This window comes from Podarcis vaucheri (genome assembly GCF_965113315.1).
Source record: "Podarcis vaucheri genome assembly, chromosome: 5".
Classification (NCBI taxonomy): domain Eukaryota; kingdom Metazoa; phylum Chordata; class Lepidosauria; order Squamata; family Lacertidae; genus Podarcis; species Podarcis vaucheri.
The window spans coordinates 75,368,015-75,385,597 of record NC_138763.1 but is presented as its reverse complement, the minus strand read 5'-3'; the positions used below and the strand labels follow the sequence as shown (position 1 = coordinate 75,385,597).

At 42.1% G+C, this 17,583-nt stretch overlaps 1 protein-coding gene across 3 annotated transcripts in view; it reads left to right on the top strand.

The window, feature by feature from the left end:
• The first annotated feature begins 98 nt into the window (after window positions 1-98).
• LOC309532295 (uncharacterized protein) overlaps window positions 99-17,583 on the top strand; it is a 472,441-nt gene continuing 454,956 nt past the window's right edge. For 2 of the 3 annotated variants that reach the window (XR_014219695.1, XR_014219696.1), the window contains exon 1: window positions 99-221. The gene's annotated coding sequence lies outside the window, so the exon portion shown is untranslated. Of the gene's footprint in view, window positions 222-3,650; window positions 3,728-17,583 lie in introns of all 3 variants that reach the window. The other variant, XR_014219697.1, reaches the window with a different exon arrangement.

The following is a 17,583-nucleotide window of genomic DNA, read 5'->3' as shown; positions in this document are numbered from 1 at the left end:
TCTCTCATCTCTCCGGTAACCAACTGTACTCAACTGCCTGCCACTCCATTCTGATCCTCCCAACTGGCCTGTGGTATTCTTGTAGGTTTGGGAACAGTGAGGAGACCTTGCAGTTGGCTTGCCTAAATGCCAGGAAGCAGCAGGAGTCAGGACAACTTCAATAGTTTTATTTATTTGTGAATAGCAGATCAACAGAATAACAGTTAGGACTTGCTGCACAGGTAAGGCTAAGAGTCCAGCTAGCTCCCACCAAGCTTTGGAGGGAACCAGAGACACCCAGCAAGGGGAAGGGAGTTTCTGTTACAGACTTCAGGCCACTCCCTGTGTAAAGTCCATTGCAAAGGGGAAATCATGAAGGGACCCAAAACCAGCTCCAGGGCAACAGAAATCTGATACTTTATCCATTGAGGAGAAATGGGAGGGATAGGAATTACTATCTAAAGTTGTTGTTGATAGAAGGTTGCATACTGCTAATATGTTTGCACTATATAGTACTATACTAAGGGTTACAACAAGGCTACAGAGCTGGTAGAAATGGTTTTCATTTTATTTATTTTTAAAGATGCCTTCACTTGGTGCCTATGGAATTCTGCTGGTAATTAGGTGACCTCTACCCTGTGTCTTTTAGTGCTGCCGGGGCATTGATTTTCCACAATTATCTGAAGGTGGAAATAAAAGAGACCTTTTATATAGCACCAATAAGAACTCTTCATTACCCAGCTTTGCCTTTCCCCATGTCCAAGCTATTTCTGTAACATTCACTCACAAGCAAGTCTCATTCAGCTAAGGTGCCTCCAACATTCATAAAAATGATTATTGTTTTAAGTCGGGGATGGAGAACCTGTAGCCTTTCAGCAGCTATTGGCCTACAAATCCCATCAGCTCCAACCATTGGTCTTGCTGACAGTGTCTGGTGGGAGCTGGCATTCACCAATATCTGGAAGGCCACTGGTTCCATATTTCTGGCCTATATTCAGCTCGTCTAATTGCTTCCTGTTCTGTACAGCTGAGGGAGATTAGTGTTGAATTAGCCTTAATTCGTTAGCTTCAGTTCTCTCTTTGCAGGTGTGCTACATTTCTAGCTCATAGCCTTCCATTTTTCTTCTTTCTTTTATAGAAAAAAGTGCATTATTTTTCTATAAAGCAATAGAAACATTGAAAGGAAATCAGTAATTTAACACATACTGAAATTGAGGACAGGAGCTGACTAAAGGGGCAATTCATCACTAATCACCAGGTTAGGCTGAATAACAAGTAATAGAGCAGGTGGAGCCACCATAATAATATTCTTTGCGGCACTTCCCATAAAAGTGAGTGAACCGGCAATGGGAGTTCCAGATAAAAGAGCTAGTACGGAAGTAACTTTAGTCTGATCATTGTAAACGGTATAAACTGTGAATAAAAAAAGAATGATTGATTGATTGCTCCTAATATGCGGCTTATCAGAGTCTATTAAATGACATAGAACATGGCAGTTTAAGTAAGGAGCAGTGACTGATTTCGATCCCATTTTCTAAAGTGAACATCATTTGGGCTATATCCTGTCCCAGAAGCCCCCATGCTTCTTTCTTCCCCTTTAAGACCTATAGTGAAAATATAAGCAACATTTCTGAGTTTCTATTTTCTAGCATAAAGGGAGTCATTTAAACCCCTACAAACCTTTAACACAAGGCTTATCCAGACTTGTGCTTGTCCCGTGCCTAGAAAGCAAGAGTCTGAGCAGTTTTGCACTTGTCCCACACTGCTTTCCCCTGAAAAACCTGCTCTTTAGTGATAAATCAGAGCAAATATCAATCTGGAGAAACCCCGATTGATGTTCGCTCCAATTCAGCAGTAAATACTGGGTTTCCCAGGGAGAAAAGAGTGAGACAAGGGCAAGTCTGGCTGAGCCCTTTGCCTAACTTTTCTAAATGAAATCCTCATAAAATTGTAGGAACTGAAATGGAAATGTGACTATAAAAAGGTCCTTCTGCTCTGAAACCCCAGCAATTAACTGCCAGTCAGTGTTGATGATACTGAGCTCCTTGGACCACTGGCTTGACTCAGTTTCCTGCATTCCTAACTCATAGTGCAATTCAGTGTTTTCTTGGACAAGGCCTTTGTTCAGTGGTAAAGCATCTGCTTTGCTTGCAAGCCCACCGAGGTTCAATCAACAGCATCTCAAGGGATGGCTAGGAGAGAACGCTGCCTGAAGCCCTGCAGAGCTGCTGCCAGCCTATATTGAGCTAGATGGACCAATGGTTGACTCAGTATAAGGCAGCTTTCTATGTCCCAATTTCTGTATGTTCCTCTTTGATGAAGGAAGCATTTGGAGGCTCCCCTACAGGTGAAAGGATGCAAGCCCCAAAATACAAAGCTGTTACTTCCACCTCAGCTTTTTTACTGGCACATCCATTCCAGCAAAGTGGTTCAGTATGAAAGGTGGATGCACAGACCTGGCATTGTTTAGGAGATTGGACAGATTAAAAAAAAAATATTTTGCACATGCACAGTTTAATCAATCAATTTATTGTATATAGCCAAAGGCCTTTACAGTGTACAGGAGGGGATAAGAACAAGGCTGAAATCACACAACATGACCTATCAAAGTTAAATCAATTTAATAAAAATAATCAAGATAGTTGATCATATTTCAGTGAATTTGAATTGCTGCTCTTTTGACTTGAGTCATGCACTGGCAATAAATGAACAGTGGACACGGTGCAAAGTAATGAAACATCAGAGTTACAGAATCTGGTCCCTTTTCTTCTGTGTCAAGTGTATTAAATTAATATAACTAATTAAAGCAAACCAATGCATCCATATTTTATTGAAATACAGAGACCAGGACCTACACAAGTGACTATTCTCCCTGCAGACACTTCTAATTTGAAGGTGTTAAGGGAGCCTTCACCGTGCTGTAAATCGGCACCATCAAATTCCATGGGCCATTAACAGCAGACATTTCAGGCCTTACTTTCTGAGAGGACATTCACAGAGCGAGCCTAAAGGCACTGGCATGAACAATTCCATTGAAATTAAGTGGGTTTACTTCCCTCATTTTTTCATTTATAGGGTGAGGAGGGGGGTTGAGGGGAAAATGAATGTCAAATTTACTTAACCCCAGAATCATGTGGCCTAAACATTGTTTCCCAAAATCCTGATAGCTGAGACACCCATTTCTTTTTCTAAATAAAAATAGGAAACACACTTTACTTTGACATGCCAAAAGGTTTGTATGCTAAGTGTCCAAGAAGAAAAGTGACCAGCTTCAGTGAATCCCACCTCTTTGTTTCTAAATGAGTCACTGATATGGGCTTGCTTCTTCTTACCCTGATGGAGGCAAGCCATGACAGCAACTGATGCATAGATCCTACATTTGAAGGCAGGTAGTTTTGCTGCATCTTCACACAGGGAGTCACACAGAAGATTATGTCTGATAGGTGGGGGAAACCTGTAGACCTCTAGATGTTGTTGGACTCCAACTCCCATCATCTCTGCCAGCATGGCCAATGGTCAGGGATGGTGGAAGTTGTAGTCCAGCAACATCTGGAGGATCTGAGATTCCCCATGCCTAACTTAGGTGGTAGAACAAACAGAGAAGTCAATGCCCAGGAGCAGGGTCAGAGGGGAAGTAACCCATGAAAATCAACGTTATTCTGCTTGATTAGGTCCTGTAGGGGTGAGTACCTCTAGTTCCATCCTTGATGGTGACTTAATCTTACAAGGATCCAGGAGGCCTCAAAAAGTAAGCATTTTAATGACATATTTGAGGACAAATTAGGCTGATCTCTGTCAGTGCTCCCTTTAGCCTGTGGACACGGTCTATGTGGGAAGCCTATGGTATTTGAGATGTTCTAGTTCTGAAAAATGTGATTAAAGGAGAACATGGTTGAAGTTCATAAAACAAGATGAAAGATGAAAAAATATTTATAAATAATTCCAGTGGCACCTTTAAGATCAACTAAATATAAGCTTTTAAGGTATGAGCTTTCGTGTGTAATACACACTTCATCAGATACTCTGAAGCAGAGGTTGCTTCAACCTTATAACTGTTGGTGACTGCTATGGCAGTTGGTTTCAAAGGGAAGGGCAAGGGATTTTTAAAGGGATAGATTACCAAAATTAGCTTTAGTATGTATAATGGGACATGAATCCAATATCTCTGTTCAGACCAGGTCTCTCCATAGTTTTTAGTTTGGTAATGAGTTGTAATTCAGCAACTTCTCTTTCAAGTGTATTTCTAAAATTCTTTTGCAATAAGACAGCCACTCTAAGATCCTGCACAGAATGTCATGGGAGATTGAAGTGCTCTCCTATTGGTTTCTCTTTTTTATGATTCCTGATGTCAGATTTATGCCCATTTATCCTTTGGCATAAAGTTTGTCCTGTTTGTCCAACATAGAGAGCTGAAGGGCACTGTTGGCATTTGTTTATTATGTTTATTATGGCTATGACAGATCAACACAGCTATCTACTTGAATCTGAAGTTCATAAAATTATTCATGATGTAGAGAAAGTGGCTAGAGAGATGTTTTTCTTCCTCTCTCACAACACTAATGATCTACAGTTATCCAATGAATTTGCCTGGAGAGAAATCCAGAACGGGCAAGAGAATGCATAGCATCCTTCACACTGCACATAGTCAGCTTATAAAACTTGCTGCCACAAATGCCGTGATGGCTTCGGAAGGGGAATTGATGGCTGAGTGGAGGGGAAGGAAATGGATGACAATGGAGGATCAGTGTCTCCCAATCAAGATGGGTATACATTCCCTCTGCATTCAGAAGCAGTGTGCTCCAAATTGTTGGGGAAGAACAGGAGAGTGCTGTTGTCATCACCTGCTTAGGGCTTCCCAGAGGCATCTGCTTAGCCAATGTGGCAAACATGACACTGGACTTGGAAGGCCTGTGGTCTGATCCAGAAGGCATCTCTCTTTGTTCTAACCATCCACCATTGCCACACAGCTGATGCAGAAAAATTGTGGAGGAACCAATTTCTGGGTTTTATTCACATTTTCTGGTGTTAGATTTGAAAATCATGGGAGTATCTTCACCCAGTTTTCTCCTGTGTTGCCGTGCAACTCTGTCTCTCTATTTCCATGGAAATATGGATTAATATATCATGCACAATCTGCTTGTGGTTAGTTTTCATGCACAACCATGGCTTAACTCGCTAGAGCTTACCTTGTAATTTCTTAGAAAATTTCCCATGTTGACAGTAGACTTATATTTTGTGAATATAAGTATTATTCTAAAGAGATTGTTCACTTCTAAACTTGACTTGATTGCTTCCAAATTGTGAATATTCCAAACTGATAGCATAGTTCTTGAGGGAATAGCCAATACTTAAGGCCAAAAATAATTTAGCAGCATTATTTCTGGGAAGGTAGCATTTACTTGCACTGTTTTTCTCTTGGTAAATGAAGACTATAATCTTGTTTCCTAGCATCTTGAAAACAGAAATCCAAATCAATGTACCACTTTCACTAACAGTTGAGCTTTTAGAGACGTGCCCTTGGGGTGATCTGGGCACATTTTCATTATTTTCTGATGTTAAAAGGCCAATTGCAGAGGGAGGAGCAGCTGAGCAGTGACATTTAACAACAGCAATTGGGTAACCAGCATATCATTTTAACTCTAATATCTCAAACTAGTCTGAAGAGCAGAGAAGTGTGTTATATCTGTGGAAAGGATAGCTAGGTTGGTATTTGGCTACAATACCTGAATATAGGATTCATGACACTGGCCAAATGGTAATGGAATTATGGGAGTGTTGCTCATCTTTGTGCATGCCCAGTGCCAAATCTGTGTTTGCCAGAACCCAAATTAATTCACAGTGAGGAATCTGCTTGGTTCCTTTATCTAGCACAGTTTCATTTAGCCATTGTTGGTGTGTTTCCTATACAATGAAATACAAGCAACACTCCAAATTTTAAGCAAATTCTGGCTCAGCAAGGCTGAACGTTTACACAAAGGCATATTGCAAAACACAGTTCCAATACTTCAGGACACTCTGTGAAAAGGACATTTATTCTTAAAACCAGTGGTTTTGGACTTAGGACTCTTTCCAACATTACCTCAATGACATGGGAGGCATTGCAACATGCCGTCTTCCCACACTGCTCTAGTACATTGGAAGCCCCACATCATTTTCATTTCATTTTCACTTTTAATTTGTATACTGCCTTTCTATATTACTATACACAAGGCAGTTTACAAGCTGAAAAAACAACAAAATAAACAGCAAAGATCACACACCTAATAATAATCTGATCCAATACAAAAAAAATCATAATTAAAGCATAACTTTAACATAAACAACTTATATCAAGTAAAGCAAAGTCAATAATTCATTAGAATATAATAGTAAACAGTAAAATTAAATGTCAGCAAATAATAATTAAACAGTTTACACTTAACAATTACAACAAATAATTATTAAACTATAATAAATAAAAATAATGGCAAGTCACAATGCATAAAATCCCACAAAACAAACAAAACCATGTAAAATGATCAATTTGAAAAACAATCACTTGGTGGTGAGAGAAGTTGAGATACTGGACTTCTTCCAAATGATCTTGAGCTTCTGTCATTCTCTCAGCAAAACAAGAAGGTGACGTGCTAGCTCCCATATTGCTTGGGAAACCTCTGTTGAAGGGACTATAAAAATTAGCTAAAATGTTTGTTTTCATTTGAATGCAACTGTGGCACAATGTCAGATTCATTGGCAAAAGTAATTTGGCTCAGCAGTAGACCTCATCAGACACTCACCTCTGCATGTTTGCAGAACACAGGCAGGCAGGCTCAAGCAAACATGCTAACTCTTCCCAAATTGTCCCCATCCCAGACTAGCTGTATGCTTCAGATCTTTGCATGTTAAGCGGGGTGGGGGTGGGGAATTGTTTATGTTTGGCTGAAGACCCTTGGAAACCTCCCCTGCACAATGAGGGTTCACATTTATATGGAAAATCCTAAGCATATTCATCTGAATGTGCTAAGATTTCTTCAGACCTTCTGCTCAATGCACGAAGGTTGAAGCTGGAGCTGGTGGGAAAACTGGAGGCATGCCCATTGTATTTATTGTTGTAAAGGGGAGGTTGATTTAGCCCTATTAATTTCTACTTTCCCTTCTGTACATTCAGACTAAAGACCTGAAGAGGGCCAGGGTCTCATACTTCATTTATATGGGTTTCTCAGCAAAAGTTTGGAAGATTTTCATGCCCAAGTAGGTTTCCTCCTCTGTTAAGCTGAGTAGTTCCTTAGAATCCTCCTTCCTTAAAAATTAATGCTTGATATTTACTGCAGATGCATAAACTTAACGTAGGTCAATATTTTGACTGAAAGGAAAGGCAGATGGGTTGAGAGAGAACAAAACATTCTGTTGAATGATCAGATTCCATGAGATGAAAGTCTCATTCTTAAGTTACTGCAGATATTAGGATAAAGCCATGAGAATAGAATTAAGACTCTCCTAGAATTAAAACAAATAGCAAAAAAAACTTCAAGCCTCGCTCATTCAAAGTTCATGGAGTTTTTATGAGTTCCGTATAAACCCAATTAACAATTTAGGAGAAAAATGGAATAAGAGAAGCTGGTAAAGGCAATATTTGGTGGTGAATATATAAAGTTCTCTTTATAGGGGATAAGTAGGAAGGAAATGGGGAAGAGAGAACACTATCATTGCTACTTCGGTTTGCTTGGACTTTTATGTTAATGGACCTAATTCCACTGACCAGAGTCAGCATGCTGGAGAGATTAGCTTGCAACAAGTGGTGACAGGCGGGTACCTCATCTACTGAATGCAAAGCCATAGGGACACAAATGTATAGTGAGTAAAAGATAATGTGGAGGTTTTCCTGGCTTCCTACTGGGGTGTGCAGCTCCAAGGCATCCGTGTTTGTAGATGAGGTCTGAGTGGCATCCATGGTCCTTACCTGGATGTGTGCGCGCACGCTATGGCACTTTTCACTAAAACATTGACCACAAATATTGTATGGTGGTCAGATGCCTTTTGTTTGAGAAAGATACAGAGGAAGCAGGAAGGAAGAGAAAGGAGTCTCCTTTGTTTAATAGGGTAGATTTCTATACAGTGGTACCTTGGCACACAAACACCTTGGTTGTCAAACACTGAGAACCCAAAAGTAAGTGTTCCAGTTTTCCAATGTTTTTTGGAAACCAAACGTCCGATGTGGCTGTTGTTTACTGTTTCCAGGGCACCTGCACCAATCAGAAGCTGCGCCTTGATTTTCAAACATTTCGGAAGTCAAACAGACTTCCAGAATGGATTGAGTTTGGCGCTTTTGTTTTTGCTATTTATTTTATGTTTTTGAGGCTTTTTCGGTTAATTTGTTTTTGTGACTGTGTGGAACCCTGTTCAGCTACTGATTGATTGATTGATTGATTGATTGTGTGACTGTGGAAATGGATAAAAGCCCCCCATACAAACAATGACTATCATCAGTGCAGGTAAGAAAAAAAATTAATGTTAATTTTTATCATCTACAATATTGTCTTGTTTATTTTATAGTACAGTACATTGATTATTGCTTTCATTTTATGGATCAATTGCTGTTTCGGGGGTTGTTTTTTAAAGCCTAGAATTGATTAATCTGTTTTGCATTACTTTCTATGAGAAAGTGCACTCTGGTTTTGGAACGCGTTGGTTTTGGAACAGACTTCCGGAATGGATTAAGTTTGTGAACTAAGGTACCACTGTTTGTATGGAGGTTTTGTTTATGTAGAATAGCCTTGAACCAGGATTCTCCATCTGAAGCCATGTGGCAGTGTCACACAAGAGCTGACTGTGCAGCTCAGCTCCAGGATGAAGCAATTGCAGTGTCAAATTAAAATTCTGGTCTGTATTTGTACAACTGGTCATATGTGTTACTTGTGGAGTAGCTGCAGGTTGTGGCTCATGAGACCATCAGGAATAAACACGATAAGCACATGTTTTGTAAGTTGGAAACAGGTCACAACTTTAATTGATATATACAGCAGGTAATGCAGGGTTGGCAGTGACAGTAGGGCAAGGAATCTGACTCCATTCTAACCAGCCCTCTCTGCTGACTTGTTGTTTTCATTTTGGTGGGAAGCATCCATAAACACCCATGAGAGTTGACCAGTGTTAGATCCTGATGTGGTGCAAGTGAGGGATTAATGCAATGCTGGTCCCCTCCCAAGCTAAGGTCATAACTTGTGCATTCCCTTCCACTGCACTTTTGGGATCCCCCAAACCTCCCTACCCAGAGCCAGTTGAGGTTGAGAGTAAAATTCTTCCCTGGCCCTATCAACCAGTGATCTAAGACCCAATGGAATACTAGCACTGAGGGCAGGTGGGGAAGCATGAGGGGCAAAATGGCCCTGACAGTCAAGTGGCTGAGATGTTAAAGCTTTCGGCTGCCCCACCCACCTCTTGTGAAATCCTGCATCTTCTCTTGGAATCTCATGAGAACCGGCTGGATAACCAAACCACTCCTCTTGCCACCCAGATACGCAGCAGTGCTGGGCAATTCATCTCTCTCTCTCTCTCTCTCTCTCTCTCTCTCTCTCACACACACACACACACACACAGAGAGAGAGAGAGAGAGAGGGGGGGGCACATGGAGCAGTGGCACACATATTCACAGTTTGTTGATCTCTTCTTATTAATTTATTACTTTTGGATCATCGGTCGGAAACCTTTCATGAAATATTTAAAATCACCGACCCATGCATAGCTAAATGCATTTTAAAAAAGAGTAGCCTTCCTGAATGTATCATGTTTCCCCCTATATTGCTCCCACATTTGAGTTTGCAGGGCAGCAGTTGAAGAAGGAGCAAAAGGGGTTTTCTTGTGTCTGTGTGTTTCTTTGAGGCTGATTAGCTGTTTTCCCTGTGTAAAGGTCAGAGGGGGCAGGGTTTCTGTTGAGGCAGGGGATTAGCTGTGGGAGGAGCTTATCAGAGTTTGCAGGGCAGCAGTTGAAGAAGGAGCAAAAGGGGTTTTCTTGTGTCTGTGTGTTTCTTTGAGGCTGATTAGCTGTTTTCCCTGTGTAAAGGTCAGAGGGGGCAGGGTTTCTGTTGAGGCAGGGGATTAGCTGTGGGAGGAGCTTATCAGAGTTTGCAGGGCAGCAGTTGAAGAAGGAGCAAAAGGGGTTTTCTTGTGTCTGTGTGTTTCTTTGAGGCTGATTAGCTGTTTTCCCTGTGTAAAGGTCAGAGGGGGCAGGGTTTCTGTTGAGGCAGGGGATTAGCTGTGGGAGGAGCTTATCAGAGTTTGTAGGGCAGCGGCGCGCGCCTAGCGGCGCGCGCAGTTAGATCCATCTTTTAGATTCAGGGGAGCTAGTCTCAAACGTTTGTTGAGGGAGATCTAGGTGTTTTTTTTGTGTGAGGGAAGTTATTTGTCCTGTCTTCAAGCTTTTTATGATGGAGGACCTCTGTAGCCAACCCCAACGACACGATCTCAAGATGGAAGGGGAGGGAACAGCTGCAGTCGCCTGCGATTCCTGCGCAATGTTTGCCATCTTGCCAAAGGTTGCAGGCAGCTTTACCTGCAGCAATTGCATGTTGATTGCCCTCTTAAAAGACAAAGTCCAGCAACTGGAGGAACGTGTAGCTACGCTCCAAAGAATTAGAGAGCTGGAGCTCTTCTTGGAAGCAACAGAGCACACCGTCTCCACCAAGGAGGAGACAGGGGACTCCCCTGAGAAGGAGTCTAGTTCACCAACACAGGAGCCAGATATATGGAGAAACGTGACTCAAAGAAGTAGGAGGCCCAGGGTTCACTCTGATTGCTTAGAAATACACAATCGCTTTGAGGTCCTCTCCCCTAGCATGGAAGACGAAGAGCAGACTCCATTTGAGGATCTCTCCCTCATTACAGTCGATCAGGTATATGAAGACGAGCAGCAAAGTCAGTCCTCAGGGAATGTGCAGGCGACCTTGGAACGGACAGCTCACGGAAGAACCCCGACCAAACCCAAGAGGAGGCGTGTAGTGGTGATAGGGGATTCCCTACTGAGGGGAACAGAAGCAGTGATCTGTGGGCCTGACAAGATGTCTCGGGAAGTGTGCTGTCTCCCCGGGGCTAAGATCCAAGATGTAACTGAACGACTGCAAGGAATCATAAAACCCACTGACAAATACCCCTTCCTCTTGGTTCATGTGGGAACCAACGACACTGCAAGCAATAGCCTCCAGAAGATCAAAAGAGACTACGAGGCTCTCGGCAGGAAATTGAAGCAACTAAATGCACAAATTGTCATCTCATCTGTCCTCCCAGTTGAACGACGTGGCCCAGGGAGAGAGGGGAAAATAGTGGAAGTGAACAGCTGGCTCCGCAAATGGTGTAAACAGGAACGGTTTGGATTCTTAGATCACGGACTGCAGTTTCTTGAAGATGGACTTCTGGCAAGTGATGGGCTGCATCTCACAACGGTTGGGAGAAATGTTTTTGCAAAAAATCTCAGAAACCTCATCAGGAGGGCTTTAAACTGACTAATGTGGGGGAGGGAGACAGTGCTCCTGAAGGTAGGAGTCTCTCAATTAATGAAGATGATCATCCAAATGTCATAGACCAAATGGAGCAAACAGCACGCGGACCTAGTGGTGGGAGGAAAAAATCCTTAAATAAGAGACACGGGGGAATGATTAATGGACTTCAATGTCTGTACACTAATGCGCAAAGCATGGGAAATAAACAAGATGAGCTTGAGCTCTTGGTACAGCAAACTAAATATGACATAATAGGCATCACTGAAACCTGGTGGGATAAGTCCCACGATTGGAATGTAATAATGGGGGGATACAATCTATTTCAGAGAAACAGACCAGACAAGAAAGGAGGAGGAGTGGCGTTATATGTCAGGGATGTGTATACCTGTGAAGAGATCCAAGATTTAGATCCTCAAAGCCAAAGTGAGAGCATTTGGGTCAAAATTAAGGGAGAGAAGAATAACAGAGACCTCATTGTGGGAGTTTACTATAGACCCCCAAGCCAAACGGAGGACATAGATGATGCCTTCCTGGAACAGATGGCCAAGCATGCAAAAGGAAGGGAGATAGTAGTAATGGGGGACTTCAATTACCCAGATATTTGTTGGACGTCAAACTCAGCCAAGAGCATAAGGTCAAACAGATTCCTCACTGGCCTTGCAGACAACTTCATTGTCCAGAAAGTGGGAGAAGCAACAAGAGGAACAGCCATTTTAGATCTGGTCCTAACCAATGTTGATGACCTGGTTAGTGGGGTAGAAGTGGAAGGATCATTAGGCGCGAGTGATCATGCTCTTCTGAAGTTTACTATACAGCGGAAAGGAGTAGCCAAGCATACTAGGACTCAATTTCTTGACTTTAAGAAAGCCGACTTCATAAAACTTAGGGAAGTGCTGGGTGAGATCCCATGGACAACAATACTAAAAGGAAAGGGAGTTCATGATGGCTGGGAGTTTGTTAAGAGGGAGATACTAAAAGCACAACGTCAGGCAATACCAATGAGACGGAAACATGGAAGGTGCCTAAAGAAGCCAGGGTGGCTATCTAAAGAACTTTTAACTGAATTAAGATTAAAAAAGGATGTGTACAAAAAATGGAAAAGGGGGGAAACCACCAAAGAGGAATTCAAACAAATAGCCAGCACGTGTAGACACAAAGTCAGAAAAGCTAAAGCACAGAATGAACTCAGGCTTGCTAGAGAGGTTAAAAGCAACAAAAAAGGCTTTTATGGGTATGTTCGTAGCAAAAGGAAGAACAAAGAAACAGTGGGGTCACTCAGAGGAGAAGATGGGGAAATGCAAACAGGGGACACAGAAAGGGCTGAACTCCTCAATGCCTTCTTTGCCTCAGTCTTCTCCGATAAAGAAAACAATGCCCGACCTGAAGAATTTGAAGCAAATGATTCAGCAAAGGAAACACAGCCCAGAATAACTAAGGAGATAGTACAAGAATATTTGGCTAGTTTAGATGTATTCAAGTCTCCAGGGCCAGATGAACTGCATCCAAGAGTATTAAAAGAACTGGCAGATGTGATCTCAGAACCACTGGCAGTCATCTTTGAGAATTCCTGGAGAACAGGCGAAGTCCCGGCAGACTGGAGGAGGGCAAATGTTGTCCCTATTTTCAAAAAGGGGAAAAGAGAGGACCCAAATAATTACCGCCCAGTCAGTCTGACATCAATACCAGGGAAGATTCTGGAGCAGATCATTAAGCAAACAGTCTGTGAGCACCTAGAAAGGAATGCTGTGATCACCAATAGTCAGCATGGATTTCTGAAAAATAAGTCATGTCAGACTAACCTGATCTCGTTTTTTGACAGAATTACAAGCCTGGTAGATGAAGGGAACGCAGTGGATGTAGCCTACCTTGATTTCAGCAAGGCATTTGACAAGGTGCCCCATGATATTCTTGTAAAGAAACTGGTAAAATGCGGTCTTGACTATGCTACCACTCAGTGGATTTGTAACTGGCTGGCTGACCGAACCCAAAGGGTGCTCATCAATGGTTCCTCTTCATCCTGGAAAAGAGTGACTAGTGGGGTGCCACAGGGTTCTGTCTTGGGCCCGGTCTTATTCAACATCTTTATCAACGACTTGGATGATGGACTCAAGGGCATCCTGATCAAATTTGCAGATGACACCAAACTGGGAGGGGTGGCTAACACCCCAGAGGACAGGATCACACTTCAAAACGACCTTGACAGATTAGAGAACTGGGCAAAAATAAACAAGATGAATTTTAACAGGGAGAAATGTAAAGTATTGCACTTGGGCAAAAAAAATGAGAGGCACAAATACAAGATGGGGGACACCTGGCTTGAGAGCAGTACATGTGAAAAGGATCTAGGAGTCTTGGTTGACCACAAACTTGACATGAGCCAACAGTGTGACGCGGCAGCTAAAAAAGCCAATGCAATTCTGGGCTGCATCAATAGGAGTATAGCATCTAGATCAAGGGAAGTAATAGTGCCACTGTATTCTGCTCTGGTCAGACCACACCTGGAGTACTGTGTCCAGTTCTGGGCACCACAATTCAAGAAGGACACTGACAAACTGGAACGTGTCCAGAGGAGGGCAACCAAAATGGTCAAAGGCCTGGAAACGATGCCTTATGAGGAACGGCTAAGGGAGCTGGGCATGTTTAGCCTGGAGAAGAGGAGGTTAAGGGGTGATATGATAGCCATGTTCAAATATATAAAAGGATGTCACATAGAGGAGGGAGAAAGGTTGTTTTCTGCTGCTCCGGAGAAGCGGACACGGAGCAATGGATCCAAACTACAAGAAAGAAGATTCCACCTAAACATTAGGAAGAACTTCCTGACAGTAAGAGCTGTTCGACAGTGGAATTTGCTGCCAAGGAGTGTGGTGGAGTCTCCTACTTTGGAGGTCTTTAAGCAGAGGCTTGACAACCATATGTCAGGAGTGCTCTGATGGTGTTTCCTGCTTGGCAGGGGGTTGGACTCGATGGCCCTTGTGGTCTCTTCCAACTCTATGATTCTATGATTCTATGATTCTATGATTCATTGAACCCAGAGAACTCTTGGAGAATAATCAAACTTGAAAATGTATCTCACAAGATACATCTAATCCACACTCTGATGTGGTATCACAAGTGTAATCAACAAGACATTCAATATCCAAGCAGAAATGAATGTTTGGAGCAATTGTATACTCTCCACATCAAGGATTTCCAGAAAATAATTTTAGTAGCAGCGTTTCTGTAGGTGTGATACATTAAGAAAAATGAACCGTGTTTATCAGCTCTCAAACATAGTGTTTCCCCTATAATGGTGTAGATTTTGATGTTGCAAAAGGTTACTGAGGTTCTAAGCAAACAAAGATCTCTTTCTGAAAACACATTCAAATGAAAAGTTTTGTGCCTAGAGATTGTGTTTCAGTTACTTTTCCTTCAGAACAGATGTCCATTAGGTTCAATTAATCCGAGTCAGCTTAAAAACTAGCAACAGGCAACTGGGCCCCAGTCTGACACCCCCATAGTTCTTCATCTGAGCCCAACAGTCCTCCTCAGATGATGCACCACAGAGGAAAGCCCCTTTAGCCTTTATTCCAGCCTCCAGTGTGAGCTGCACCTTAATTGGCCAATCCTATGTGCAAACCAAGAGACATGAGAATCTATTGCCAGAGCATCTGTTGCTGTTCTTGTTGGGAAAGGAAGGGTTAAAGAGCCCATTGATTACTCCTCCCTGTTTTTTGCACTGGAGTTTGCATCTAGCTACAAGCTGCATATACATGCCATACATTCAAATCACATGACTATTCCAAGAGAATCCTAGGAACTGTAGTTTAACCACACAGAGCCACAATTCTCAACACCCTGAACAAACTACCATTCCCATGTGCTTTAAATTTTCGGTGTGTTTGCAGCCACTGTGTGTGTGTTTTACAAGATGGAGGATACTCTTGTTCCTCAGCAAAACTAAACAAATCTCCCCCTGCTCTCCTCCAGCAACAAGCGTTTTAGATTATGAATTGCATTTTTGTATTCTTTCACTGTAAATTTGGAAAATGCCAGAGGACTACCAAGACTCTAATAAAAATAAAATAAAAAGTAATATACTGTACATAGCTAGATTCAGGCCACCGCTGCTCCTAGATGCCTCTGAGATTCAGCTGCAACATGGAGTGCATGAGGGAATCCAAGCGTGTTCCTTGTTTCCTTTCTTTGGACGTCACCACCCATACATCAGTAGAGAGTAGAGAGATCCATGGTGTATGAAGATTTCTAGTTCCGAATGGGCACAGAAAGACGGCTACATCCAACATGCTGGTCTAATACTTCAAGGCGCATTGAAGACATGGTAGACTAGAGTGCTCCAACACACTGTTCAGAAATCACAGACAGCGAGCCTTGTACCACTCAGTTCTCTGGAGTTAGAGCACTAAACCCCAATAAGCAAAATGTTTTAAAATATTGTTTAAATTGTTTCATTTAATCTCAGTGTTTCTGTACTTCCATTTCGCGTAATCATTTAATTTAATGCCTTTCTTGGTCATTTCTATGGCCCACTCTCAGGAGGATCCTTCTTCTCCTTTCTCTAATATGTAAGGTTAACCGGCAGGATTTTTTTTTTAAGCCTCTTTTCTGTACATTACCATATTTTATCTCCACCTTTGTAGCTTTCTCCCTCAGCCATTAATCTCTGGTGTGAAGCTTTGTCAAATTCTATTTTGAAAATTTATCTTCACTACATCAATTGAATTTCCCTTCATCTGTTATGGCAATAATATTTTCAAAGAACTCCAGCAGCCTAGTTAGGCACGACCTCCCCTGCATGAATCTGCACTGCCTAGCTTTAATCTGCCTATCACAGGCCCACACTCCTACTTAGATCTCTTAAGATAATTAATCCCTTAAGAAAACATGAATGTTAATACTTCTCCCACAAACAGTATTTTGATTGTGGCTAAATTGAACTGTTGAGTGGGTAGAAGCTTTTGAGAATATAGCCCACACTACAGATATACACTGGTTTAAAAGACATTCCCTCTTCTCCACGGACCGCTGGGAATTGTCCTGTGTGGAGGCGTTAGAGAGTTGTAAAAGATAATTCCCAACTCCTAATGAAACTACAACTCCCAGGATTCTTTGAGGAAAGCCTATGCAAGAATACAGTATTAAAAAATAATAATCTAGGGAATTAGAAACTGGCAGAGCTGCAGCTACTCTAGTTAGATCTGTCTCCCCCTTAATAGGCGGCTTTTTGTCCTGCGGCTTTTGTCCCAGTAGGTGGTGGCATAGCATGATTTGGGGTTGTTTGGGGTGGGTTGCTAGTGGTAAAGATGGAGCAACTAGACTCAGGTCTCATCTGGTTTACTTGGGGCTTTTCCAGGGTGCCAGGGTAATAACTCTTCAAAGGACCCCCAAGACACCACAGTTGCCCTTCTTGAGGGGGGAGGGAGGAAATTGTTCAGTCATTCAAGGCTTCTGCGGTGAAGATTGAATGAAAGAATTCATTTAACTTCTCTGCAGTCTCCTTATTCTCCTCCAGCAAGCTTCCCCCTCCTTTGTCATTTTGTCACAGAATGATCCATCAGCCTCCTAGCTTGGTTTGTACTTCAGATGCATTTAAATATTTTTTTTTTGTCTTTGTTTTTAATGTCATTAGCAATGTGCTACTTTTCTACTTCTTTACCTTATTATCAACCTACAGTGGTGCCCCACAAGATGAATGCCTCGCAAGACGAAAAACTCGCTAGACGAAAGGGTTTTGCGGTTTTTGAGCTGCTTCGCAAGACGAATTTCCCTATGGTCTTGCGTTTTTTGCAAGTTTGTTTCCTTTTTCTTAACACTGTTAATACAGTTGCGACTTGACTTCGAGGAGCTACTCATAGAACGTGGTGTGGTAGCCTTTTTTAAGGTTTTTTGTGATTTTTGAAGCTTTACCAAAACTTTTCCGACACCGTGCTTCGCAAGACGAAAAATTCGCTAGATGAAAAAACTCGCGGAACGAATTAATTTTGTCTTGCGAGGCACCACTGTACTTTTGGTGGGACAAGGGAGTTTGTGTTTCTCTTCATTTGGAAAATACTACTTCTGCTTTAAGGGGGGGGGAGTCTTGCATTTGATAGGACTTCTTGTTACTCTTCATAGTCTTATCACCTCACATTATCCT